Consider the following 26,760-nt stretch of genomic DNA (forward strand, 5'->3'; position numbering starts at 1 on the left):
ACAATGACATACTGCAATTGTTTCACCAGAAACTACGCTATCCATGAAATACATCTAACTTAGATATGAAGTACGTCTGATAATTCAGATAAGATTACTGTAAAAGAGCCTTTAAACCTTAAAACGTCGAGTTGAAACAATGTCTTTATACATTTCAGTAGAATGTAGTAGTATTTATAAACCGCATATGACGACTCGGTTTCTTCTCATGGTTGAACAAGCGCCACAGATGGAAGAAGCACACACCTTAAAAATGATGATTATTATCAGCCCAAACAGGCGATAGTGAATAACTGCTCCTAAAATGAGGATGAAGTGCATAATATGTGCCTACAATACAGCTCTTTGATCATCCTGACTGGGGGCAGCTCTTTCGTTCTCTGGTCATTTCCAGTGCTGATATTGAAGTGTTTGATACCTGAACATTGAATGAGTTGATTATATCAGTGTGCTCCCAGCCCAGTATTCAAATAATGCACGTTAAAAGATGATGAGACCACTTGAGAGTAGCGTTTGCTTTTCTGAGAAACTTGAGGTGTCAAAGATAACATATAGAAAGTAAACTGGAAGGCATGATTACAAGATCTAAGTGCGCATGGAGGGAGAAGAGAGGGAAAGACGCCTCAGAAACAGAAAAGATATTTTCTGAACACATATTGGTACTAGCAGCACCAGCCTTAGGGTGGTATGCTTTATTGGCTCTAAGATATTAACATGATGTGGCACAATCAATCATTTAGCAACAAAAAAGAGGCCGCACTGACAATTATAATAATCACTGCCATAGGTTCAATGTTTCTCTGGCCATTTCCGTCATCCACTGCACACAAAACGATATTTGTTTTGAACACATGTGTGCAGGGTTGCACATCTTGGCATCTTACCTGTTTTGATCATAATCATTTTTGTTAGTTCAAGAAACTGGTAAGGTTTTCTTATTCTTCATACTTTTTGAGTATTCTGTTTTTTAAGTTAGAAGTGATTGCTGTGTTTATTACTTCAAAACTTTATTATTTTGTCGTTGCTTCATTTGTTTGGTCTACCAAAATAACAATGCAACATAGTCCACACCGCAGTAAACAATTGTAGGTTTGTGAAGAAACATTTAACATCAATAATTTTAACTTCCCATTTTATTTGCATAAAATAGTCTGCATGCATACAATGCGCGCTGTTGTGCTCTGAAGCTGTGCCTTTTAATTACCTTCCACTGCCATGCTGGGCAAGAGTGGGCCATTATGCCATTTGAAAGGAGCCAGATCTACAGCTCTTAAAAGTGTTAAGATAAATCTTAGGTATATAAGGATGCACAACAAATTTGTGCATCACTGCACTTGTGAAGCATAGCACACACCATCAAATCCTAGAACTTACCCTCTAAAAAGCTTTCATAGGCTCACGCCTCTCATCTCTGCTGACGTTATTGCGGGATGCCTGGAGCCAGCGCCACTCGGCTTGTGCCACATGGAAGTGGCAAAGTAGCTGCTTGCTTTCAGGCCAAGTGGAGCACAAAGCAGCTTTCTCAAGTGCAGAATTGTTGGTCATGAAAGTTTGTGGAGCCTGCATATTGCAACCACAAAAGTTGTTTTGGTAAAATTTCTTGGCCATAAGCTTTGACTGAAAAAATTTGTACAGACTTCTATGTGCATGAATGCAGTATAATGTTGTCTTTGAACATTTTTTTACGTTTTCATGCTCAGCCCAGTAATAGTACAGTAGAGGGTTGAAAATTACAAATACTTAAACTATGTTTCGTCAACACTGCCCACCTACTCACAGGACATAATACTCTAGTGAAGGGTGGCTTACTAAATAAATAAATAAATAAATAAATAAATAAATAAATAAAGTTTGCAAGACTTTGTCCTAGTCTGCCATTTCACAATTTTGTCTTTCCTAAATTATGTATCACAGAATGGATGCATTGTCATTCGCCGAATATACAAACAGTGAACTGCATCATGGTAGCAGAAACGAAAGGCTGTTTTTGCTAGAAGAGTTAGCCTCAAGCGTCGCCATTAATACTGCCATGAGCTCTGCTTGAGTGAGGACGACTCCAGACTCATTTGTCTGCCAAGCACATCAAGCAAGAAAAAAAGCAAGGCCGTTTTTTTTATGTCTTATTGCTGGTGCAGGATATATGTGATTGCAGAAATCAGTCTTCCATCCTACTATCATCGAATAATGACAATAATGAGTTTACTCATAGTATGCTGCTGCCATTTTCATTATTTCAATGATCTGAGAGGCTGCAGCTAGCATTGACCCAATGCTTAACTACATTGTCATGACCATTTTTTTTAATGAGCCAGCTTGCAAGGTGAAATTGTTTGTACTTTTATGGCGGTTGTTCATCTGTTACTGAAAGCAACAGAGACGTCTGCCAAATTCAAGATTTTCTTGTTGATGCAAGCAGTGGTCCGGCAAAATCTCAAGTGGTCCAGCGAAATCAAGAACTCTGCTTAGGTTCCAGTCTCCCTCCTCCCCGTTATTTACTTGTCTTATTGTGTATGTCCTAAATGCAGGTTAAAAGCACGCTAAAACAGAATTAACAAGACATTCTCTAGGGTGTCTTTCCAGGGAACGTGCAATGTCACCGGAGAACAGCAAACGCTGGCGAAAGTGGACATGCACTATTTTTCAGATTTATAGTAAGACAGCTGGTGTTTGCTGTGAGATGATGGCGACGCCTACCAAAGTGAGGGCTCTACATTTTGATGATTCACAGCAGCTCTGCGTCAATGGAATGAAAATAAACAAATGAAATGTTGCTTGCGCACAACTGACTTCAACAGTGACTTGTGTTCCACAAAAAAGCGACGCATCCACTCTCACTGACGTAGCAATTTTAGGGAGGACAGAAGGCGCTGCCACTGTGTATGAATATTGGGTGCGCAAAAAAGCTGTCTGGTAGAGTTCGGAACTAGTCTATACTCGACAACAGCTTTTATATATATATATACTGAAGGGAAAGCTACGGAGACAGAGCTTCTGCACATGTAGCACTACGCGAAGTAGTCCGTATTGGTGCGTGTCTCGTAACGCTTTAGAAAGTGATGGAGACGCACCATGAGCGTTTCATGTACACGCAGACGCCGCTTAGCATTTTAGGTGCACGTAAAAAAGCGGGACTTTCTGGTGGGTTGAATTATATCAAGTCACAACGTATATATTAAAGTAAATATGACTATTCTAATTGTGGGAGCTGCGTCCTGTCTCAAATACCTTGACGTAGTAAATAAAAAGAAAACTTTTAAATTTCACGCTGAAAATATGGGCGCTCTTGTGGAACTACAGTCACTGGCGGTAGGCTTCCCGCGATTTGGCTCTGTAGCCTTCGCTCCGATGCCAAGAAAAGTTGTCGCCGATTACAGAGAAGCGATGATCAAATCATCCAAAAAGAGAGACTTTATAGAAAAATTTGCCGAAATCATTCTACTTATTCAAATAAATGCACTCCAAAGTGGCGAACGGCCTTTGATATGATACACACAGCGCGACTTTCCGAAAACTGCGTGCGCGCACCATTTCAACGGCCGAATGAAGGCCGTAATCAGTGTACTTTTTTAGGCTGGTAGATGTCGCGACTATTTCCAAGGATCATTTCAATTAATGAATGTTCATTATCTGAGAGCTTGAAATTCAGTTACCCTTAGGTGTCATACGCTTCGTTCCTCGTTGATTCCCTGATTCTGGGACACGATTGCGACCAACCTCTTAATTGCACAGCTGCGCTCATAGCCAGAGAGTGCACTCCGACATCAGCAATGCGCCGTTCATTTTGGTAATTAAAACGGCCAACGTTCCACACGCACTCGAAAATTGCACTGCGATGACACAGAGCACTCATAGAAAAAACACAACTACAGGGGCGATCCAAATCTGCCGGCAGTGTGGCCACACTGACTCCTAAATCTGGCAATAATTGACTTATGCAATGTAAAAAAAGACTTGCCTCAATTTTTGTGTGTGGCTATATTATCAGCTCAAAAACATCTAAAAATAGTTTTGATTGATGATTGATTTGTGGGGTTTAACGTCCCAAAACCACCATATGATTATGAGAGACGCCGTAGTGGAGGGCTCCGGAAATTTCGACCACCTGGGGTTCTTTAACGTGCGCCCAAATCTGAGCACACGGGCCTACAACATTTCCGCCTCCATCGGATAAAAATAGTTTTTACTTAATTTCTAAAGAAGAAACGTTTATTGTTAAGTTAAAATTGCAAACGGCTAGGCTAAACGTCTGAGCCAAGCCAAGCACAGTAGACAAGATGGCGGCGCATATTAGGTTCAAAATGTCAAGTATCGCCGGTCACTTTTCTTTTCTGTTTGTTCTAAAATGCAATCTGTGGACGCTCGTGTATAAGAACTGCCATTCGCTTCGCTTAATTTCTCTAGGCCACATTTATTCTTGGCTTAAGTACGTGTGAAACGAGGTGTTTTACTTCCAAATTGAGCAAACGTATTTAGCTTATAACATGTCATCGGGATTGCGCGTCGTGGTATAGATGTTTCCAGCTGTTCCTTATGTTTCTCACTAATGACTTTCTGCAGTGTTGCTAGTGTTCTGCTTTAGTTTAGGGAGCCAGTGGGCACCATGAAACGTATCGACATCATCGCTTGCTTTGTTTAGCTTAGCTGTTTGTGCCAATAGTTATGTTTTCGCAATTTCATGTCCTTGCTTAACTCGCGCATCTGTTACTAGTTGCATCATAAAAAGCCTGACAGGCTTTAGCGAAGCTTGTGCGCGAGTTTGTGCGGCTAAGTTTTGCAAACGCGTGAGTTTAAGAAAGCTAGAGCTTTAGGAGTCAAAGGATGAATGAAACCGATGTACGAGTTTCCAAATGTACGTCAGGCACTTCACATGTTGAGCCATTAATCATAGTTCTGGCCCCAATAGTCTTAGCGTTCACGGTGACGCGATGTCTGTAGTGTGTCAAAGCGCTAACACTAGCGGATAAATGTGACGACGGGCGGGCGCTCGTACGTGTGTCACACGGACACTCATGAAGGGCCATCCAGTTGGTGGCTTTCTACAAGTACGTGATCGCCTTGCCGCGCTGCTAAAATGCAGCTTTAGTTGGTGAATGAGTGATGGTTTAGACATTTTTTGTAGACATTTTGTGAAGCTACTCACTTATTTTGTTCATATTCAAGTCGGCTAAAGTTACATAATAAATACACTTGAAAACAAACATGTGTGTTTGTTATTCTTAATCATTTCAATAAAATCATTTCAAATAAATAAGTCATGAATGCATATTTAGTGAAGTTGTTCAGAAGGGAAACTGTGCCAAGCAAAAAGGGCACAACAAAGACAAGCACATTGCTGTTGTCGAGATTATGTGCAGATTGCACGTTACCAGTGTCAAAAATGCTTTATTAAGTTATTCACAATGCTCACACATAGCATTTTCAAAAAGTACTGATTAGTTTCATTTTTCCTAATTGTGAGCAAGAGCGTACTGTGAAGGAAAGAGCACATTTGAGATATTGCTGTTTCCATTGCTCAACGACTATCAAACTTTTGATAAAGTTGTGGTGTGGGGTGCTCCGTTGGTAGACTAATGACCTGATGACCTTCTAAACGTTGTGTAGCAGCTCGTGCTTAACTATTTAGCCAAGGAACTTAGGTGTTGGAAGGCCATCCAAATGCCTATGTGAAACGGGCATAGCTTTCAATTCAACTCAGTTTAATACGGAACTTGTCGCACTGTGTCTTGTTATTCTGTGTGTGCTTGTGCAATGACAACTTTCAATGCATTTAACCATCTAGCCCAAAAAGCCACCCTAGCAAACTCTTCCCACAATTACTATTCATTGTTACCGTGTAACCAGTGGGGTTACCAAAAACATCTGCACCGTGTTTCTTTTTATGTATCAGCACATGCTCATTTGCCCTTTCACAAAACACTTACAGAAACCACGTGTTATTGAGCAGCAAAACATTTGACACAGTAGGAGTCAGGCACGTAGGCGGGGGGGGGGGGGGGGGCAGCTCCTCCTGGAATTAGTCTAGTCAGCCAATAATGTGAGAGTATAGAGGAAGAAGTACAAGTAGCGGCGTGCGCGTGTAAAGAAATGAAAAGCACCTGCTATTCCAGGAACTCGCCAAGAGCAGCTACCAAAGAACCTTTATTCTGAAAGAACAGCAATGCTCGCCGAAAAATTCAGCATCCAGCCTGTGAATCAACACTGCAACAGAAACGTTACTCACTCATATATTTGAGGCGTCAGCGAGACCATTGATCATGCAAGAAAAAAGATATCCAAGTGAGTCACAAGTCTGAGAGACACGAGGACAACCTGAAAGACATGAAAAACTTGAGACACATTACAACACCTCATATCCTTACAATAAAGTCGAATGGGAAAGCTGGAAAACTAAATGGCAAGCCGTGCAAGAGGACTAATTTCCCCTCTTTACTTTGGACGCTTTAGCTGAATGTGAAAAAGCCCGCTTTTCGGACATTCACACACTCCTCGAGATATTGGCACCATTGCCAGTGAGTACATCTATTGCAGAACGCAGCTTCTCGGCACTGAAAAAAGTGAAAACATGTTTGAGGAAGCGGGCAGCTGAGGAGTGGCATAATGGTGTGGCCCTAATGTCCATTCATTGGATACAAGTCAGTGTCGATGAAGTTATTGCTGTGTTTTAGAGAAACCGCTGAAGATGAAAATTGCAGCATAAAGCACTCTTTGCGGCCACGATACATGTTCGTTCTTTTCTTCGGCATTGACCTTTACTCTATGCTAAAACCATTCCCAATGCCATTCTTTAAAATTGCTTGCTAAAATTGATGTTAATGTCTTCCCTATTTTGTATCAGGGGAGCATCTGTGTTTTAGTTCTTTGTCGTCCAATAAGATTTTTTTAGCCAATGTGCATGTTATTTATTTAAGAATTCCTATCATAAAATAGCTCCCATTTTTCTCGCGGGCCTGTTGTTAGACACAGTGTGAGAACTGTGGCAAAGGAAGCATCCGATATGGTTTTTTCAACACATTCGTAAATGAACGACCGATTTCTTTGCACCCCTTCCTCCATCTTTTTCTTTTTGTCACTTGTTTTCGCATTACTGACTCTGTACCCTTCCTGGTCGAGATTATTTGGTAGGGAAGTGTTCTCTCTGGTGCACACGCACTATAGCTTTACTGCGCTGTCAAAATCTGCTTTCAATCGCTGATTCTCGCCTCATCTGCTACATTCCAATTTGTTCCTATTTTATTCTAATAAGTAAGCACCTTCTATATAGCCAGACAAACTTTTACATGCCATGAAAAGAATTTCTTTGGAACAATAAAAACAATTAGGCCTTGCCCGTCCTACCCGAAAAAAATCTTGCCTACGTGCCTGGCGGTAGTCACTCCAGCAACGTGTTTCAACTACTAGAATGGCTCTGGAGCACACCCAACCATTTATTTTACCTACAGTGAGAAGTAATGTTGGAGCATCAGTTAGGGCCATGGTGGTTATGGCCTACCGAAAAAGCAAATTAAGGTCTTGTTGCCTGATGCTTTTCTAGGCTTCTAATTCAGTAACATGAAAACACTGCCTGTAGTTGTATTTACTTGCATCAGACACTAGCCGAAATGCCGGAATTTCACACAACGTGGCTCATATGCAGCTACTCTAGAGTACGCACTATTACGTTGAGCGCTCATATCTGTTATGCAGTACACTTCAAAGTTCTTTGCATTCGGCTTCCCCAAAGCACACTTTGTTCAATTTACACACCAAGATATTTCATAGCTGTCTTCGCAAATGAAGAAGTAGTTACAGTTACGATTCTGTTTTCACTGAACAATGTCTGCTTGTGTTTAGAGGAATTGAAGGTTTGAAGGTTCCATAGTGCCTCAAAATTTTTCCGATACCAATTTATGACAGGGATGCCAATGGTAAAATAATTATATATATATATATATATATATATATATATATATATATATATATATATATATATATATATATATATATATATATATATATATATATATATATTTATATATATATATATATATATAAATATATATATATATATATATATATATATAAATATATATATATATATATATATATATATATATATATATATATATATATATATATATATATATATATATATATATATATATATATATATATATATATATATATATATATATATATATATATATATATATATATATATATATATATATATATATATATATATCATCAGCCTGACTACGTCCACTGCAGGACAAAGGCCTCTCCCATGTTCCGCCAGTTAACCCGGTCCCAATTTATACCCGCAAACTTCTTAATTTCATCTGCCCACCTAACCTTCTGTCTCCCCCTAACCCGCTTTCTCTCTCTGGGAATCCAGTTAATTACTCTTAATGACCAGCGGTTATCCTGTCTACGCGCTACATGCCCGGCCCATGTCCATTTCCTCTTCTTTATTTCAACTATGATATCCTTAACGCCCGTTTCTCCCCTAATCCACTCCGCTCTCTTCTTGTCTCTCAAGGTTACACCTACCAATTTTCATTCCATTGCTCGCTGCATCCCAGCCCCGCCGCGGTGGTCTAGTGGCTAAGGTACTCGGCTGCTGACCCGCAGGGCGCGGGTTCGAATTCCGGCTGCGGCGGCTGCATTTCCGATGGAGGCGGAAATGTTGTAGGCCCGTGTGCTCAGATTTGGGTGCACGTTAAAGAACCCCAGGTGGTCGAAATTTCCGGAGCCTTCCACTACGCCGTCTCTCATAATCATATAGTGGTTTTGGGACGTTAAACCCCACATATCAATCAATCAATCAATGCTCGCTGCATCGTCCTCAATTTAAGCTGAACCCTCTTTGTGAGTCTCCAGGTTTCTGCTCCGTAGCTAAGTACCGGCAAGATACAGCTGTTATATACCTTCCTCTTAAGGAGTAATGGCAATCTACCTGTCATAATTTGAGAGTGCTTGCCAAATGTGCTCCACCCCATTCTTATTCTTCTAATTACTTCAATCTCGTGGTTAGGCTCTGTGGTTATTACCTGCCCTAAGTAGACATTGCCTTTTACAACTTCAAGTGCACTATTACCTATCTCGAAGCGCTGTTCTTTTCCGAGGTTGTTGTACTTTACTTTCGTTTTCTGCAGATTAATTTTAAGACCCACCTTTCTGCTCTCCCTGTGTAACTCCGTAATGATGAGGTGCATGTGGTCCCTTGAGTTACTCGGCAATGCAATGTCATCAGCGAAGCGCAGGTTACTAAGGTATTCTCCATTAACTCTTATCCCTAACTGTTCCCATTCTAGGCTTCTGAAAACCTCCTGTAAGCACGCGGTAAATAGCATTGGGGAGATTGTGTCCCCCTGCCTTACACCCTTTTTATTGGTAATCTGTTGCTTTCTTTATGAAGCACTATGGTAGCAGTTGATCCCCTGTAGATTTCTTCCAGAATGTTTATATAAACTTCATCTACGCCCTGATTCCGCAGTGTCTGCATGACGGCTGATATTTCTACTGAATCAGACGCCTTCTCGTAATCTATGAAGGCTATGTATAGTGGTTGGTTATACTCTGAGCATTTCTCTATTACCTGATTGATAGTATGAATGTGGTCAATTGTTGAGTAGCCTGTTCGAAATCCTGCTTGTTCCTTTGGTTGATTGAATTCTAATGTTTTCTTTACTCTGTTAGCAATTACCTTTGTAAATAGTTTGTACACTACAGAGAGCAAGCTGATCGGCCTGTAATTCTTCAAGTCCTTGTCATCTCCTTTCTTATGTATTAAGATGATGTTAGCATTCTTCCAAGACTCTGGTACCCTTCCCGTCAGGAGACACCTCGTAAACAGGGTGGCTAGTTTTTCTAACACAATCTGTCCTCCATCTTTCAGCAGATCTGATGTTACCTGATCCTCACCAGCAGCTTTGCCTCTTTGCATGCTCTCCAAAGCTTTTCTGACTTCTCCTATCATTACTGGCGGGGTGTCGTCTGGGTTACTGCTAGTTCTTATAGTATTAAGGTCGTGGTTGTCTCGGCTACTGTACAGATCTCTGTAAAACTCCTCCGCTATTTTAACTATCCTATCCATATTGGTAGTTATTTTGCCTTCTTTGTCCCTTAGTGCATACATCCTACTTTTGCCTATCCCAAGCTTCCTCTTCACTGCTGTGAAGCTTCCTCCGTTTTTCAGAGCGTGTTCAATTCTCTCCACGTTATACCTCCTTACATCGCATACTTTACGTGTATTAATCAACTTCGAAAGCTCTGCCAGTTCTATTTCGTCTGTTGTACTTGACACTTTCAAGGTTTGACGCTTCTTAATTAGGTTCTTCGTTTCCTGGGAAAGCTTGCCAGTGTCCTGTCTAACTACCCTGCCTCCAACTTCCACTGCACACTCCGTAATGATACTCGTCAGATTATCATTCATTGTATCTACGCTAAGGTTGGTTTCCTCACTAAGAGCCGAGTACCTGTTCTGCAGCGACACTCTCAATTCCTGTACTTTCCCTCTCAGTGCTAGCTCATCGACTGGCTTCTTGCGTATCAGTTTCTGTCGTTCCTTCTTCAAGTCCAGGCGAATTCGAGACCGTACCATTCTATGGTCACTGCATCGTACTTTGCCAACCACTTCCACATCCTGCACGATTCCTGGGTGTGCGGTCATTATAAAGTCTATTTCGTTCTTATTTTCGCCATTAGGGCTCCTCCATGTCCACTTGCGGTTTTTTCGTTTTCGGTAGAAGGTATTCAAAATCCGTAAATTATTGCGTTCTGCAAATTCTACTAAAAGCTCTCCTTCGGCATTTCTAGTACCGATGCCATAATCTCCTACTGCCTGGCCTCCAGCCTATCTTTGCATTAAAGTCTGCCATCAGTATAGTATAGTGTGTTTTTACCCTACTCATTGCTGATTCCACGTCCGTCTTCATAGAAGCTTTCAACTGATGCGTCATCGTGACTGGATGTAGGCGCGTAAGGTTGTATCCTTCATCTTGTATCTCTTATTGAGTTTAATTACGATACCTACCACCCTTTCATTAATGCTATAATATTCCTCTATGTTGCCAGCTATGTTTCTGTGAATTAGGAACCCCACTCCCAGTTCTCTTCTGTCTGCCAAGCCCCGATAGCAAAGGACGTGCCCATTCTGTAGCACCGTATAGGCCTCATCTGTCCTTCTAACCTCACTGAGCCCTATTATATCCCATTTAACACCCTCTAGCTCTTCGAATAGTACAGCTAGACTTCCCTCACTAGATAAGGTTCTAGCGTTAAACGTTGCCAAGTTCAGGTTCCAATGGCGGCCTGTATTCCAGAGATTTTTAGCACCCTCTGTTGCGTTGCAGATCTGACCGCCGCCATAGTCAGTTGCTTCGCAGCTGCTGAGGACTGAGGGCCGTGAGTTATTTGGCGTATCCATGTGGGAGGTCAGCGAAGTGTGCACCTAACACCTAAAAGTGCCTCCACCATCAGGCACACCTAACAGTGCCTGATGGTTTGCTTCTGGTGACGATGGAAGTCACCTCCCTCTACACTAACATACCCCACAAGGACGGTATACAGGCTGTTTTAGATTCATATGACCACTCCAAATCTGACAAGGTAATTGACACGTCAACTCTCGAAACACTGCTGAAGCTCATTCTAGAGTTGAATAACTTCGAATTCAATGGCTCTCATTACGTACAGATCAGTGGAACATCGATGGGTACAAAGATAGGCCCTACATACGCAAACATCTTCATGGGAGTGCTCGAAGAATCGTTTCTTAAGAGTGTGCCACTAAAGCCTGAGCATTTCAAACGCTACATCGATGACATATTTTTTATTTGGACACCTGGTGAAACAGAACTTCTAAACTTTATAGCGAAATTCAACCAGGTACATCCCGCTATAACATTCTCCCATACTTAATCACCCTTGTCTGTAGCCTTTCTCGACGTCAGGATTACCATTTCCCATGGACGCCTAATTACGAAGCTTTTTAAAAAGCCAACCGATAATCACCAGTTTCTTCATTTTGAAAGTAGCCACGTGCGCCATTGGAAGACTGGAATTCCATATAGCCAGGCACAGCGCTTTAGGCGCATATGCTCTGAAGATCAAGATTTCAATTCTTGCTGCCATGATCTGAAAAAGAAGCTTCTTAAGCGAAAATATCCAGAAAAAATTATTGACGACGCGATACACCGAGCCAGAGGACGCGATCGAATGGACTGTTTAAAAGGTAGCATAAAAAGCAACGGGCTTCAGACAGCCAATTTAGTACTAACACACTCAGCGTCCATCCCCAAAGTTCAAGGTATACTGCATAACCATTATTACAACATCCTCACCCAAAGCGACAGACTGAAAGCGGTCTTTCCTGAGCCCCCTTCAGTAGTATATAGGCGCTCAAAAAACATAGGTGACATCCTGACGTCATCTAAAATTGCTACTACTAACCGTACTGGTTGTAGCCGCTGCAACAAACCCCGTTGTAAAGTTTGTCCTCATATAGAACCGTCATTAACAGCCACCAGCACATCTAACCAATTCATTTTCACAATTAGGTGAAGCTTTAATTGTGATTCATCTAATGTAGTGTATTTACTTGAGTGTGGCACCTGCCATATGCAATACATAGGCTACACTGAAACCCCATTCAGAATACGTTTCAACAATCACAGATCGCATGCTAAAACCCAACCAAACCTTCCATTATCAAAGCATCTGAACATGCCCGGCCACTCATTTAGTAACCTCAAAGTCACGATACTAGAATCGGGATTCCGCACCAGCCATGATCGTGAACTGCGCGAATCATATCTCATTCATAAATTTAACACTGTTTCAGCTGGAATCAACAAAAACAAAGGAAAACTGACCTGTCTTTCACTAGATTAAGAGCGATGATGCACTGGTTTCAAATTGTACCACCTAAATCACGCCTTCTATGTGTGCCCTTTTTATTTTTATTTTTTATTTATCTTTAATCATTTCACAGTGGCTTCCATTATACGTTCACATATCACTAAGATTGTTCTTATGCTGCCAAGCAATGTCATTACACATCTACATCTCTTAACTATGTATAAGCATGGTATCCCGTCACAGTACATGTAAGGGAATCTTTAACTATGTCTTTAGTATGTATGTACCCTTCTGGTTTTCGTATTTTTTGTCTTTTTTTCTTTTTTTGTGAAGCACTTGACATTTTATGATGCGCATTGTAATGCTAACCAGAGCAGATGGCGCTGACCTGTTATTGAAAGGAGCTTTTAAAGCCATGTATGAACTGTTGTCACATTACTCTGACGAAGGCTGGTCCACCAGCTGAAAACGTTTAGTAAAGACGCTTCCACGAAAGTTTCGTCGTCTCTTTCTTGCCTACAATACGTCGGGTCCAGCGTGAATGATATATATATATATATATATATATATATATATATATATATATATATATATATATATATATATATATATATATATATATATATATATATATATATATATATATATATATCTTTCTTGCCTCCAATACGTCGGGTCCAGCGTGAATGATATATATATATATATATATATATATATATATATATATATATATATATATATATATATATATATATATATATATATATATATATATATATATATATATATATATATATATATATCTTGCCTACAATACGTCGGGTCCAGCGTGAATGATATATATATATATATATATATATATATATATATATATATATATATATATATATATATATATATATATATATATATATATATATATATATATATATATATTGTCATGACAACAAAAAACGAGAGGCTCGGGGCTCCGGCGCACGGGAAGCTAGAGCAAAGAAGAGAAGAACGAAGTCAGAATAAGAACAGCTGGCCCAGGATCGGGTGTTGTCTCTTTTTCTCTCTCTAGTTCACGACAATGGCGCAGCCCAACAAGTGAACCCTCTGCGGCAAGCCACCGGTACGTGTCATCGTGGTTCATCGGCAGCGCGGGCTTCGCCATCGAGGAACGTCGTTCATGCTTCCTTGGCAATGGGGTCCCACCCGCCGCTTCAGCTACCCTTCAGACCACTAGTGGATGGCGTCCAGACCTCCCCTGGGGTTCTAAGGCATGGCCTAATTGACACCCTGCCACCGTTTCACGGCAGGGACCCGCACCAGCTCCTGTCTTTTGGGAATGCCGGTCACGCTTCCCATGGCCTACATTCCCGTTTCGGTACTCTTTCAACATATCAGCCGCCACGGAACACCGTCCAGGCTTCCCTGCTCGTCAACCTCACCGGCGTGAGTGCTACCATTGCTACTTACTCATACTCAAAGACCGCGATCACTGGCTCATCAGGCTTCATGCCCGACAGCGCCGCGGACCTGCGGCGTACCATCACGCTACTCCGCGTCGAGACTAACGAACTGACAGCGTTAATCTCTGAGCGAGCTCCTACAATGTTGCCAGCATTGCGTGCCATTAACGCAGTGTTGAATGTAGCTGCCTCACCCGACCTCGAGGAGAGCCCACCGGAGCAACGCAGGGAGCTTTGGTCTTCTCTCTTCGAGCTCTCACACCATCTCGCCTGCTTCGCGTCGGTGATCTCTGCGTTGCCACCTGCCACCCCACCATCAACGGCCGTCTGCAAACTACCAGAATTCCACGGGTTTTAGAACAACGCCGACAGCTGGGTGGCAACCGTCAATGCGCTAGCAGTGAGTGAAGCTTGGACGGAGCCTCAGAAATGGTGCGTGACTATGGATGGCCGTCGGGAAGGTGCCGTGGCATGGCACCGGTATGAAGGCGTGAAGCAGCTGTGCTGGGCGGACTGGAGCTGCAAGCTCATAGCTGATTTTGGGCGTACTCCTGACCACCTCTCCGCCAAGACCCCGTCCAACCTGGTCGGTATCGAGGAGGAAGCTCCAGAGGCTTTCCACCTTGAGACTGCAGCTCTGCGCTCCAGTTTACCACTCGAGCACTTAGACACTTTGTCGATACCCGAAGAAAGTTCACTGCGGCCAGAGGCCGCTACAGAAGTCGGACCTCGTGAAGGGCGTTGCTCCAACAAAACAGTCACAGAGAATCATCTCGACTGTGCTGCATTGCCCATAACCGATGCGCCCACTTTCGCACACCGAGCTGAAGTGGAGCAACAGCTCGAAGGTTCCTCGGAGCCCACCAGCCCCGCGACAGAAAGCTTCTCCGCCTGTCCTACAAATGACGTCAGACGCAGGTGCGACACTCCACTGCTACTCTCAGTACCCGAGCTGGTACGCGACGCCATTACGTTAGCGGGAGAGACTGAGACTAGTCCTCATACAGCTCAGTTAGAGATGCCACCCAAACTATCACATTTACTGAGTCAAGTGGAGACACCAGCATCGCCTATGCTTGAATCGCCTATGGTCATGGCGCCGGTAAAGCCCAAGGTAACCACTGCTTGTATTACTGACCAAGATCATGAGGAGAAAGTTGGCACTCAAGATGCAGACAGTAGCCAATACGACGACAGATTCACAGTCCCGATGGACTTGTGGCAAACTCTGGCACCCAGTTCCAGCGTGGTTGAGACCGACCTCCTGGAGTCAGCCAGTATCAACCTCCAGATCTACTTCTGGCAGATACCCGGACCAAATCGCAGTATCGCTGTGAGCATCGGTCACAACGAGGCAGCTAGGGCCGTCCACTAGAAACTCTTCCCCCAGATTGACTGATATTTAGGATTTAACGTCCCAAAACCGCCGTATGATTATGAGAGACGCCGTAGTGGAGGGCTCCGGAAATTTGGACCACCTGGGTTTCTTTAACGTGCTCCCAAGTCTGAGCACACGGGCCTACAACATTTCTGCCTCCATCGGAAATGCAGCCGCCGCAGCCGGGATTCAATCCCGCAACCTACGCGTCAGCAGCCGAGTACCTTAGCCACTAGACCACCGCGGCGGGGCAAAACTTCGACACCTAGATCGCATCACTGGACCAACCATTTCCAAATACCAGGACCTTTAAGGATGAGCAACAAAGGGACAGCACCATTCAGCAACTTCTTGCTGCCAACCTTAGTCCCTAGACCTTAGTCACTAGACCACCACGGCGGGGCAAACTCTTCCCCCAGACCATCGCCCCATGTTGCATTGTGGTCCGGGCCAACCACCACGATGCAGCTAAGCCCATACACCAAAAACTTTGCCGCCAGATCCGCGCACGCGCAGTCATAGCCGAGTGTCATGACCAAGAAAGACGCTGGGGCTCCGGCGCGCGGGAGGCTAGAGCAAAGAAGAGAAGCACGGAGTCAGAATAACATCAGCCGGCCCAAGATCGGGTGTTGTCTCTTGTTCTCTGTCTATTTGATTAGTTCATGACTATATATATATACATATATATATATATATATATATATATATATATATATATATATATATATATATATATATATATATATATATATATATATATATATATATATATATATACATATATATATATATATAGGCTTATATGCAGAAGAATAACTTCGGCTGCCGCAAGGTTATAAATATGAAAGTAGATGCGCTTTCACATAACAACTGTTTATTCTGCCGACGTTTCGACGGGAGTCCCGTCGAAACGTCGGCACAATAAACAGTTGTTATGTGAAAGCACATCTACTTTCATATATATATATATATATATATATATATATATATATATATATATATATATATATATATATATATATATATATATATATATATATATATATATATATATATATATATATATATATATATATATATATATATATTTACCTTGGTAGCTCTTGCCATTTCCATCTATATTCTTGGACAAGTAACTGATTACACAAATAATTACCGAAACAGATCCAAAGCAATGCAATCTATACTCGCTTACAATTGAAAAAAAAACTAAAAAACACTCCGCCTGTAGGACCAAAGTGCAGGTGGTTCTTCACCAATGAATTACAGTCGTGGTAATTCTTTGCGCTTCAACTGCGAGTACTTTTTCATGGTAAACATATGTAAATACTACACTTATATAGAGTTAGAGGTTCATCGTTGCTACATGGAGTATTGCATTCAGTTCAGCAGCGATTTCAGAATCCCTGGTGAAATTTATCAGGATGTTCAAGCTTGCTACCTTAGATCAATTGTGGCAACATATCTTTGTATCAAAAACGATGGCGCTTGCCCTAGCTTACACTGATGCGTGGTACGTTCTTTCAAACTAAAAACCGTAATTCTAAATTTTGTGTGAGGACGAGTCCACGAAACCGCTTTCCGCATTTCGAATTCACCCGCCAAAAACCCGGGCTGCCATGTGTAGTAGATCTGGGTGCCTGCGCAGTGTGGATATTTTGGCAACGAAGCCGCCAATGACCACACTTGAGGTATCATCAACCGAGCCGCGGCGGAATTCGGAGTCATGCTCTTGCAAGGAGCGCATGCATTCGTTCCACGAGATAACTCGAGCGTATCATGCTGAACGCCAGATATACCCTCACCCCACCGATCCATGGAGAACTTTCACCAAATTTTATGGCGGTGTCTCAAGAACCGCACACTTCCCTCCCCCTATTTCCTTCCTTGCACTTACCTAGAGGCATACAGCCAGTCCGGGGCCCAATGCACCCATCCCCACGCTACCTTTACTCACATTCTCTTGGAATGCCCGGTGGACGTTCCTCCGCGGAGCTTAGAGCCACTGACAACATGGGAGGCTGTGCTGCACTTGACGGGTCCGCCCAAGTGTAAGATCACCACTGGCCCGGCAGCCCACGTCATGCAACTAGATGAAATCATGAACGCACAGGGCAGAGGAGTCGTGCGGGGACCCTGGGATGTGCGTGCCCAATTCCCTTGATTCACTAAAGTTTTTCCTCCTTCTCAACACTATGGAACACTTTAGAGCTGTCACAGAAATGTGTAAGCGTCATTGGATGGAACATTTATGCGCATTCTCACTGTGGAAGGAACTGTGAAAGCTTGTTTTAGTGGCTATTGTGGGCCACATAGACGAGTAAGCAAATTGTGCTGTATTGCCACTGCTGCTCTGTCATGACAGCTCGAAATAATAGTTTTATCATGAAATACCCATATATTAGTGACAGCGATGCTAAAACTGCTGCACATGAGCGGGAATTCAATAGCGAAATGGAATAACTGTACGCAAGGTAATCAAACAACTTGTCACTCGAAAGATAGATCTTTCACTTCTGTCTTGCTTCAGCGGCACGTGTTGTGTTGAAGTCGCGGATCTGGTAGTGGTGTCCAACGCCAGAGTAAGAGCTCGCTCGCAGAGTTCCTCAGCTCCTCCAACTCTGGCATTAGAATCTAACATTAGTTTGTCAACTATCAGCTAACAGCAGCAATACACCAAAAAATCTGCAGTACGACAGCCCTGCGCAGAGGGTGCATGGACTTCTGTATGAAGTAAGTGTGCATGAGAAGTTGGAAACTACACAGGAAAGTGGCAAACACTGCAAGATTAGGCTGAACTGTTGACAGCAGTGTCTACGTTTCATTGTGTATGTTTCTTCAACAAACACCAAGGGCAGTTGAGTAGCTTAGAAAATTTCCTGCATAGCAACAAAGCTGCCATCTGGTGATGGCAGTTTGATGGACTGATGTTTCCTCACGACTGCTTTTTTTGTGACAGATGCTAAAGTTTTTCAATAAACAAATTCATTGCCACTTTATGTACAGAGTACAGAAGGTGAATCGTTTCTTTAATGCCAACTCGCCTACAAGTGAATGTCTATTCTGCTTTGTCCCTCTTTCCAAAATACTTCTAGGCTATCCTTGGCAAAAGATGTTAAAGCAAATAGCCCAACTACATACCATTATAGGGCTAATCTATACACTCACAGCAACTTGTTTACGTTTTGCAGCGGTGACAGGCAGTGATACTTGCTGAAATGGTAGTTTTGTCATACATAATCTGTGATTTCTAGCATCTTACGTTTTTTCCATTACTCTCACTGTAATTTGTTCTCCAAGGCTTTCTTGAAAATAGGGCTCACAGCTTTTACGTGTGAACCACCAAAGCACAACGGGTAGTTCTGTTTCAAGAGACTGAATGATCTGTTGTAACTTTCTGTGCTCTGTGCACTGTTCAGCAGCACTGCAATAGGCTGGGCGCCTAAGGGAGTCGCAACAAGCACCACGGTCACATTGGTTCGATTGGTTTGCAACTCACCACATGAGGCAGTGGAGTGCAGAAACACAATTTCCCTTGAAGTATTTACTACCTGCTTTCTTCTCATTATTGGTGTTACCACCAGCACTGCCGAGCAGCGGCCATCCTGGGACTTTGAAGTCTTTACATCAACTCCTGCAAAGAACAAAACAGAGCGTTGGTACAAATTGTATTGTTACACCCTACTTTTAAAAAGAAATACCTCTAATGAAAGATTGTGTACATAATCAGAAAACTAGCGCAAAAGTCAAATCGTAACAAAAATAGCACACAACTAAATGGATTGAACTAAGAATTGAGCCAGAAAAAGCATGTAAATTATTGTATTTGGCTGTAGTTCACTCATTTTGATGTGAGTTGAAATGAATTGAAGTGATCGAAAAATCACTTTTTTTATTTCGAAAACTACCAAGAGCGCCATCCTTTAAAATTCATTTTTGTTTAAACAGCAGCATTGCTTAACGAGGATCTGTGATACCATTCGAACTTATTTTTTTAGCTAAGTTAAGTTTGCGCAGTTGCACAATAATATTTCAGTTAGATGCTCAGCACCACGTTAATCTTCTAGGTGCAGTCCACATACATTTAGGCTGAGCTCATCAATGGGTCAAGATTTTTGTCACCCCTGCTATTTCCACGTCTACCAGAAATGTTAATATTCGGATCCCGAGCTAGAAGGCAGCTTATTTGTCATACACCTACCATCTATATGCTGTGCTTTGTTTTCATGGAACTTATATACAGCTCATCAGGGCACGAAAACAAGCACCTTCACTTTCCTGGGGCACTGATGCAGGTTTTCACAGAAATGAAACTACAGTTCACTGTGATCAACTATGCTGCTTCTAAAGAGCACCAGTCCAACTGGACGACAACATAGTTTGGCTTGTCTACCTCGATATTCCATTCCACAAATAATTTGCAACAATGTGGAGGCTTGCATGACTTCTTGCAGTACATGCGTTCACATTAAGAAATAGTTACTTGTTCTCATTATTTAGTAAACATCAGTGAGTGCGAATCGAAATGTTCTTTATCTTACAAATGAGAAATGCTGTTGTACTCCTGTTAGTATGTAGCTGCAGTGGTTAGAAAGTAGTTGGTTTCAATCGCAGTTCAACAAGACACGGCAAACCCGGGCTCGTGCTCAGCGCTCATAAGCACTTTGACAATGTGAAAAGCACCAGCGTGAGACGCATAGATTGATATATTCTTCTGACTGAACTCCTTCCACAGCTTTGCCCCTGATGTGCAAAACATAGTATAGTTAAAGACACAAATTTCAGTGAAGCAGACAGCCTCGGGACTACAGTACAACACGTAGAGAGATTATATTAAACACGCCATCTATGGAGGCATGGCAGAATTCAACTTACTGCGTTGGGAGTAGGCCGGACTTTTTTCCGCCAGCTTGGTTAGTGGGTCAGAGTCATCACCGTGATCAGTTTTTCTCCAAATCTTGAAACATTGGTAGAGAAAGCCGGGTTTCCGGTTGTAAGAACTGTTGGCTGGCAAGACGGCACCGTTTTCTTCATAGCCAGTTTGCTCTTGTGTAAATCTAGAGCAGAAGCAGGACCCAGGCCATTACTGAAGATTTTTACAAAAGAGGCCCGAGTGTCAGCTTTGCTTTTGAGAAGATGGAGACCATGAGCACAGTCAAGCACATGATTATGGTTCTCATTTAGCTTTATGAGGGCCGCCAGGGGGACATCTTTCCTCAATAAAGCGTCATTGCATTTTCACGGTGTTTTTCGTAACTTTTTGATCTTCACATTCGCAAATGCTGGGCAGTTGGTGGAATTTCTGCCAGCTGTTTTGTTGATTTCACTCTGCTGACATCACCACTTCTTGTGGAACACAAATCTGTTGGGAGAAAATATAGCGATATGTTAGTTGAAAGAATATTTAGACATAATGACTTCAATTTGTAAATATGGGATACACTTGTTGACCGAAAAAATTCATTTTACCTAATCAAGCTTCAAAATAAAGGGTTATATCTCTTCACGTGTGTCTGTATAACGATTGGCCCAGCCACCCAGAGTCTTGTGCATCGATGACTGAAATGTTGTGCGCACGAAGCACACATTTTCATTACGTTGCATAACATCGCGAGCGTGTGACCACGGATAAGCTCGCCAAACCGGAGAAAAGTCAACTAGGCGAACACGATGATCAACCTGTAACTCATGTAGCAGTCCTTATCCTAATCGAGGTTTAAGACGTATCACGTTCGATTACGATCCACACAACGTGTGATATCAACAAATCAAACTTTCAGGATCACTGGGTGATTACTAAACGCGCTTTAACTAACTCTGAAGACTTTTGCAACTCGCGCCGCAGTTCAAGGCAGCTTGAATGCGAGTTTTCGTGAACAAATCTGAACTTCGACTAGCGCGATGCATGCAATCTATGTAGGTACTCTCCCCAAATGAAAAGGCAGGTGCAAGCGTAACGCAAATAATTTCACTGAATGCGCCAGTCGCAAATAAAACTTAGTTTTGAGGAGTGCCTTTTCGGGTCGGCTATTTACCAGTCGACAATCCAATAAGGTTTTGTCGCCTCGCTGTAATTTGGCAGCCATGCGTAAGCATCTCCGTCCGTGTCGAGGGCATCGCGAAGCACACAGGTGTCCTCGGTGGAGGCTGCAGCATCTAACTCTTACGCGAAATTTTCTTGGCAGCATGTGCCTTCGTCGGCTACGATATTCACAGTAGGCACATACGCGATGCACTGGCACATATCAAGACTGGCAGCACTGTAGGCATGAGGCCGCCACAGGCGTGAACTCCCGGGGGTGCCGCTCAGCGGCGGAACAGCCGTCCGCCGGTCCCACTTTCCTCCTCGCATTCCTCCCTTTCCATCCTCGCATGTGTGATCCCTCGGGGAAACGAAATTACGCCGGCCGGTGCTCGCAATCCCCCTTTCCCGGCACATGGAACGGGTTTCCCCTCCCTCAGCAAAAGAACGTATTCTTCCTCAGCGAAGGAATGCTCTCTCTGACACCGGCCAAGAAAGAAGTCAAACTTGCAACGCCCTGCGAGCCAAGGAAGACAACGACCAAGCTTTAAGCATCTACCCTTGTTATCTGTAATCTCTCTACGTGACATTTACGCACTATTGCTAACGCATAGCAATAAAGTGTTGTTTGATGATCTAGCCTGTTGCCTTATTCGCCCCAACCCGTGTCACTGCGGTGACTCAAGCTACGCATATGAGACGTTAACCGTGCACGGTACGACTGTGTGCGGATGGAACATTAGCTAGGTTTCTGTGTCAGCCGTACATAGGATGGACCCCCTACATCTGGCGCCCACCGTAACGAATTTGGCAAAGCGGCTAGTTTTGTGGACGCGAGCAACTACCGACCGTACGAAGTACAACAGACATGTCGGAATTCCCAGATTTGTCAATGTTTTCTGATGTCGCCTCGCAGAGTGGCGATCCTTTGGCTAACGCGAGGGCACTGTTAAGACTTTCTGACCACGTATATTTATGGTCGCTTCACGCGCGACGATCAGGCCGGTGCAGAGACCGCGGTAGTAGAGACTAGGCCTACGACGGAGAGTGCCACGCCAGGCACCTCGTCACCTCGAGACGCTAACAGAGAGGCGCCACCACAAGTTGCGCCGACACACGCCGCAACTGTAGGTGAGTCTGCGGCAAACAGTTTGCCCTCGAGCGAAGTACTCTTACAAAATGCGCTGTCAGTAATGCAAAGCCTGCCTAGCGCCCCGCAGAATGCAGCGCTGGCCCCCGAGTAAAATGTGCGACCACGTGTCAAGGTAGACATGCCTACCTATACTGGTTACCCCGACTGCAAGAGTGCCAACGAGTATCTTGACCGGTGGCTCCACTACTAGCAGACGACGGGCTTTGCGACGCCGAACTTCTCGAGTGCGCGGTCTCGGTGTCCCTCACGAAGCAAGCGGATCGATGGTTCCGACTAATCGGACATCGAGGCCGCGCGCTGGAAGAGTTCCGCGACAGCTTGTCGGCGAATCCATACCGGCTAATTATGAGTGGCGTTTGCGGAGGGAATTGTAGCTACGAACACAGTATTCGGATGAATCCTTGCTGGAGTATGCACGGGCGATGGACGAACTGTGTAGTATCGTCTCGCAAATCCTCACGCCACCAACGCAAGAAAGCCGAGCACATTACGCGACAAGCGCACCCGAGTTTTGTGGCGCATTTCAGGGGATGCAAGTTCACGAACCTAGAAGAATTCGCCACCGAGGCGAAGCGCATACTAGGGGACATCCTCACTGCGCGATCGTATCGCCCACCTCCACCCGCAGCGCAGTCAATCGAGCCTCGCTGTGCGTGGAATGGTGGTGGTGGTAGTGGTTAGATGAGAAAAGGCACCTAATTTCTGCAACCCGGTCGGGAGCACGGCGCAGTGCCTGCGGGGAAGGGAAAAGGGAGAAAAGTGGAAAGAAGAGGAAAGACTAATTGAGCAGTGGAACGGTCGTCATCAACAGAAGCAGCAGTCCAGAAGCAAGGATAGGGGCGGCAAGGGCCCCTTCCTCAGCGGTAGCGTGGAATGACGGCGTGGTAGATTAAGAAGCGTTTACACTCTAAAAAAAAAAGGGGGGGGGGGGGAGCGAGAGTGGAGAAACGGGCTCCGTTTCTCCTTCGGAGCAGCGACTTTCTCTCTTTCGGGCGCTTTACCCGTCACGCCCTCTCGCGGCGAGAAGCGAAGGACCAACGTTTCTCCTTCAGTGTTCAAGTTCCTCCTCAACCACGGGCGTCTTGCACGTGCGCATGCGCACGCCGAGCCTAGCCGGCCGCAGCCAGTCGCGTGCGATTACTTCTACCTACTATTGGTGCGAGCAATGCAGGAGTGCCATTTATACCTTTGTTTTATTGGTGTAGAATAAAAGCCTTGTTTTTTATCGCTAGGCACTCGCACAATGCTTCCCACACTTCCGTGTGTGTCTCCTGTCGTTTCGGACTACCAATATGTCACAAATACAAGGAGCTCTGCTCCCCTAAACAGCCTTGTTTTATCAATTACCTTAGACTGCCCACAAATGATTGATTTTTTCGGTGTCGACACACTTGGTAAGCAAACGCGTTTTTAGTTTCGCACGGCACCAATAGCACTCATCAACTTAACGAGGCGCATAAAAAAGCATCACAGTTCACTTTTCATTATTCTAGGAAACGTGATAACACTGAATAGTCCATGCGTGAAAGCACGATCATATACAATTGGTAGAGTTATACGTGCCGTTACCACTATATGATTATCAGTCACGCTGTGATAGTGTTTGTGGATGAATTTCGACCCACTGGATATTTTGATGTGAATCCAAACATAAGCACATGGGTCTTCTTTGCGTTTTCCACCCATAAAAATACGGCTGCCGTGGCTGCGAGCCGAAGCTGTGCCCTCCAGCATAGTCACACGACACCCAATGAGGCTATGCTACCACGGCAGGTGAAAGCAGAAAGGGATACGGGCTGCAAAGTTTAACCAAGCGTTTATTTGCCAGAGTGGTTACGATCATTAGAAACGCTTTAAACGTCATTATAACTACACTGTTTGAAAAGTAAATCAATGGCTTTTGTCAATTAAAAAATTTCAATCGCATGTGTTTTGTCTTGCCTATGCCAGCACTTAGAGTTAGGACGGAATTGAGCACGTGATCAGAATGCGTCTCTCATCCACATGCTTCTTCATTGTCGTGCGAAACTCAACACAAGATGCACTTCTAGTAACAGCTGTGCAAAGCAGGTAAGTACTAACCCTCTCCCTCACATTTGTGAACAGAATATTCAAAATCCAGAGTAATAGTAACCACTTCAGCCACACGCTAACACGTGTGAGTGCCTTTATGGCGAACTGTTGATTGTACTTTTGTTCATTCAGTTCCCTCATGTATGTATGTATGTATGTATGTATGTATGTATGTATGTATGTATGTATGTATGTATGTATGTATGTATGTATGTATGTATGTATGTATGTATGTATGTATGTATGTATGTATACTATGTGTTCTTATGTGTAGCTGTATGCATTGCATCAGCATATATTGGGCGTCCAGTGTCAGTGAGTAATCAATGAATGGGCTGGGCTGACTCGTCAACTATCCGCTAGGGAGGCGTGCGGGTATGTCAACGTACGTCGCCGCAGGCAACTTTTTTAGTATCGCTCAGTCCCTCTAGATGGCACCAGCTACCACCTACTTCATGGCTGTGACACTCTCACACCTCCAGCTACTTATACAACGTTGAACATCTATCTATCGAAACTGCACTGCTGAGTCAGAATGGTTTCGCTGCGATTTAGTCTACGGTTTGGAGGCACAACTTGTAGCCTGCGGCCCCGTAAACGCGTGGATAACGTCGCTACACTATGAGAATCTGCGAGAAATACAGCAAGCCTATCAGACACTCACCGGGTGAGAACTCCGCTGTATCCGTGTGTTTCAAAGGGAACGTCATCTCACTGGCGTAAAGAAACCTACTAGCTCCATCGTTCTGCTTCGCGATGTTTTTTCACTACCATAGGTTCATCTGCTTGATCATATAATAATTTCGTTCGATATTAAGCCTAGAAGGACCGTTTTTCGTAATTTTCAGTGCCGTGTACTCCTTATCAGTCGAGAATCGATGCATTCGCGAGGCCTACTCGCTTCGCTGACCCGGGGTCAGCCATCTTGATTCTCATGGACAGAAACATGTTTCTCTTTGTCAAAAGGAGCAATGTTTCTTCATTTCAAGATGAACATTGCGGACATCGCCGTTTCCCCTTAAATGACGAGAGCGTCACTCTATTTTTTAAGAGTGTAGGGGTAACGCGTCAGCATCATTCGCTCATGAGCGCGTACCACGTGGTTGGGAGCTGTCAGACCGCGCTTTCGAGCCATACGCTTACGCGCTCCGTTTGGCCCACGCCGCCCCCACGCGTAACATTCCATGACAGGCGCACGCAGTCCAGACGAGGCTTAACGAGCGGTTGAACCCGGAGCTGAGACCACCTGATCGAGGCGACTTACGATCGAGTCGGTGTGGTTTCCGTGGTCCTTGCTATCGGTGCGGCGTGCCAGGTACATCGCCCGCGAATGCGACCACACACTGGGTCAGGAGCAAACGCGTGGTTCTGGAAACAAACGGTGCCGCGGGCGAACCACATCGCAGACCGCGCGACGATCAGTTGTTCCACCAATGTGTTCAGATCACTTGAACCCTAAGTCTGTCGTGCAAGTGAGGCCATAGACTCGCCCACGCCGCTAATGGAGTTAGCGATAGCACGGAAGAAGTTCATAGAACTTTTGGATACTGGGGCAAGCGCTTGTTTATTCGGCAATGATGTGTTGCATCATCTTCGCGAGAACAATATCCGCTTGAGACAAAACAACACCACCTTCCGCCTCGCTACAGACACCACACAATCGAGTGGCGCGGCTAGGTTAGTGATCCACTGGCAATGACTTGTGAGGCGACAACGTTTCGTGCATCTTTCTGGGCTGCAATGTTTCTAATCCTGGGTCATGACTTCCTCGCCAAGTCGGGTATTGTCATTGACATTGCAAATGGCGGTTACCGAGAGCACGATGGAGATGCGCTAA

The 26,760-nt window shown here is 43.9% G+C and overlaps 1 pseudogene; it reads right to left on the reverse strand.

Moving 5' to 3' along the window:
* Positions 1-1,259: 1,259 nt before the first annotated feature.
* LOC142777145 (uncharacterized) overlaps positions 1,260-26,760 on the reverse strand; it is a 47,686-nt pseudogene continuing 22,185 nt past the window's right edge.

This window comes from Rhipicephalus microplus, chromosome X (genome assembly GCF_043290135.1).
Source record: "Rhipicephalus microplus isolate Deutch F79 chromosome X, USDA_Rmic, whole genome shotgun sequence".
Taxonomy (NCBI): domain Eukaryota; kingdom Metazoa; phylum Arthropoda; class Arachnida; order Ixodida; family Ixodidae; genus Rhipicephalus; species Rhipicephalus microplus.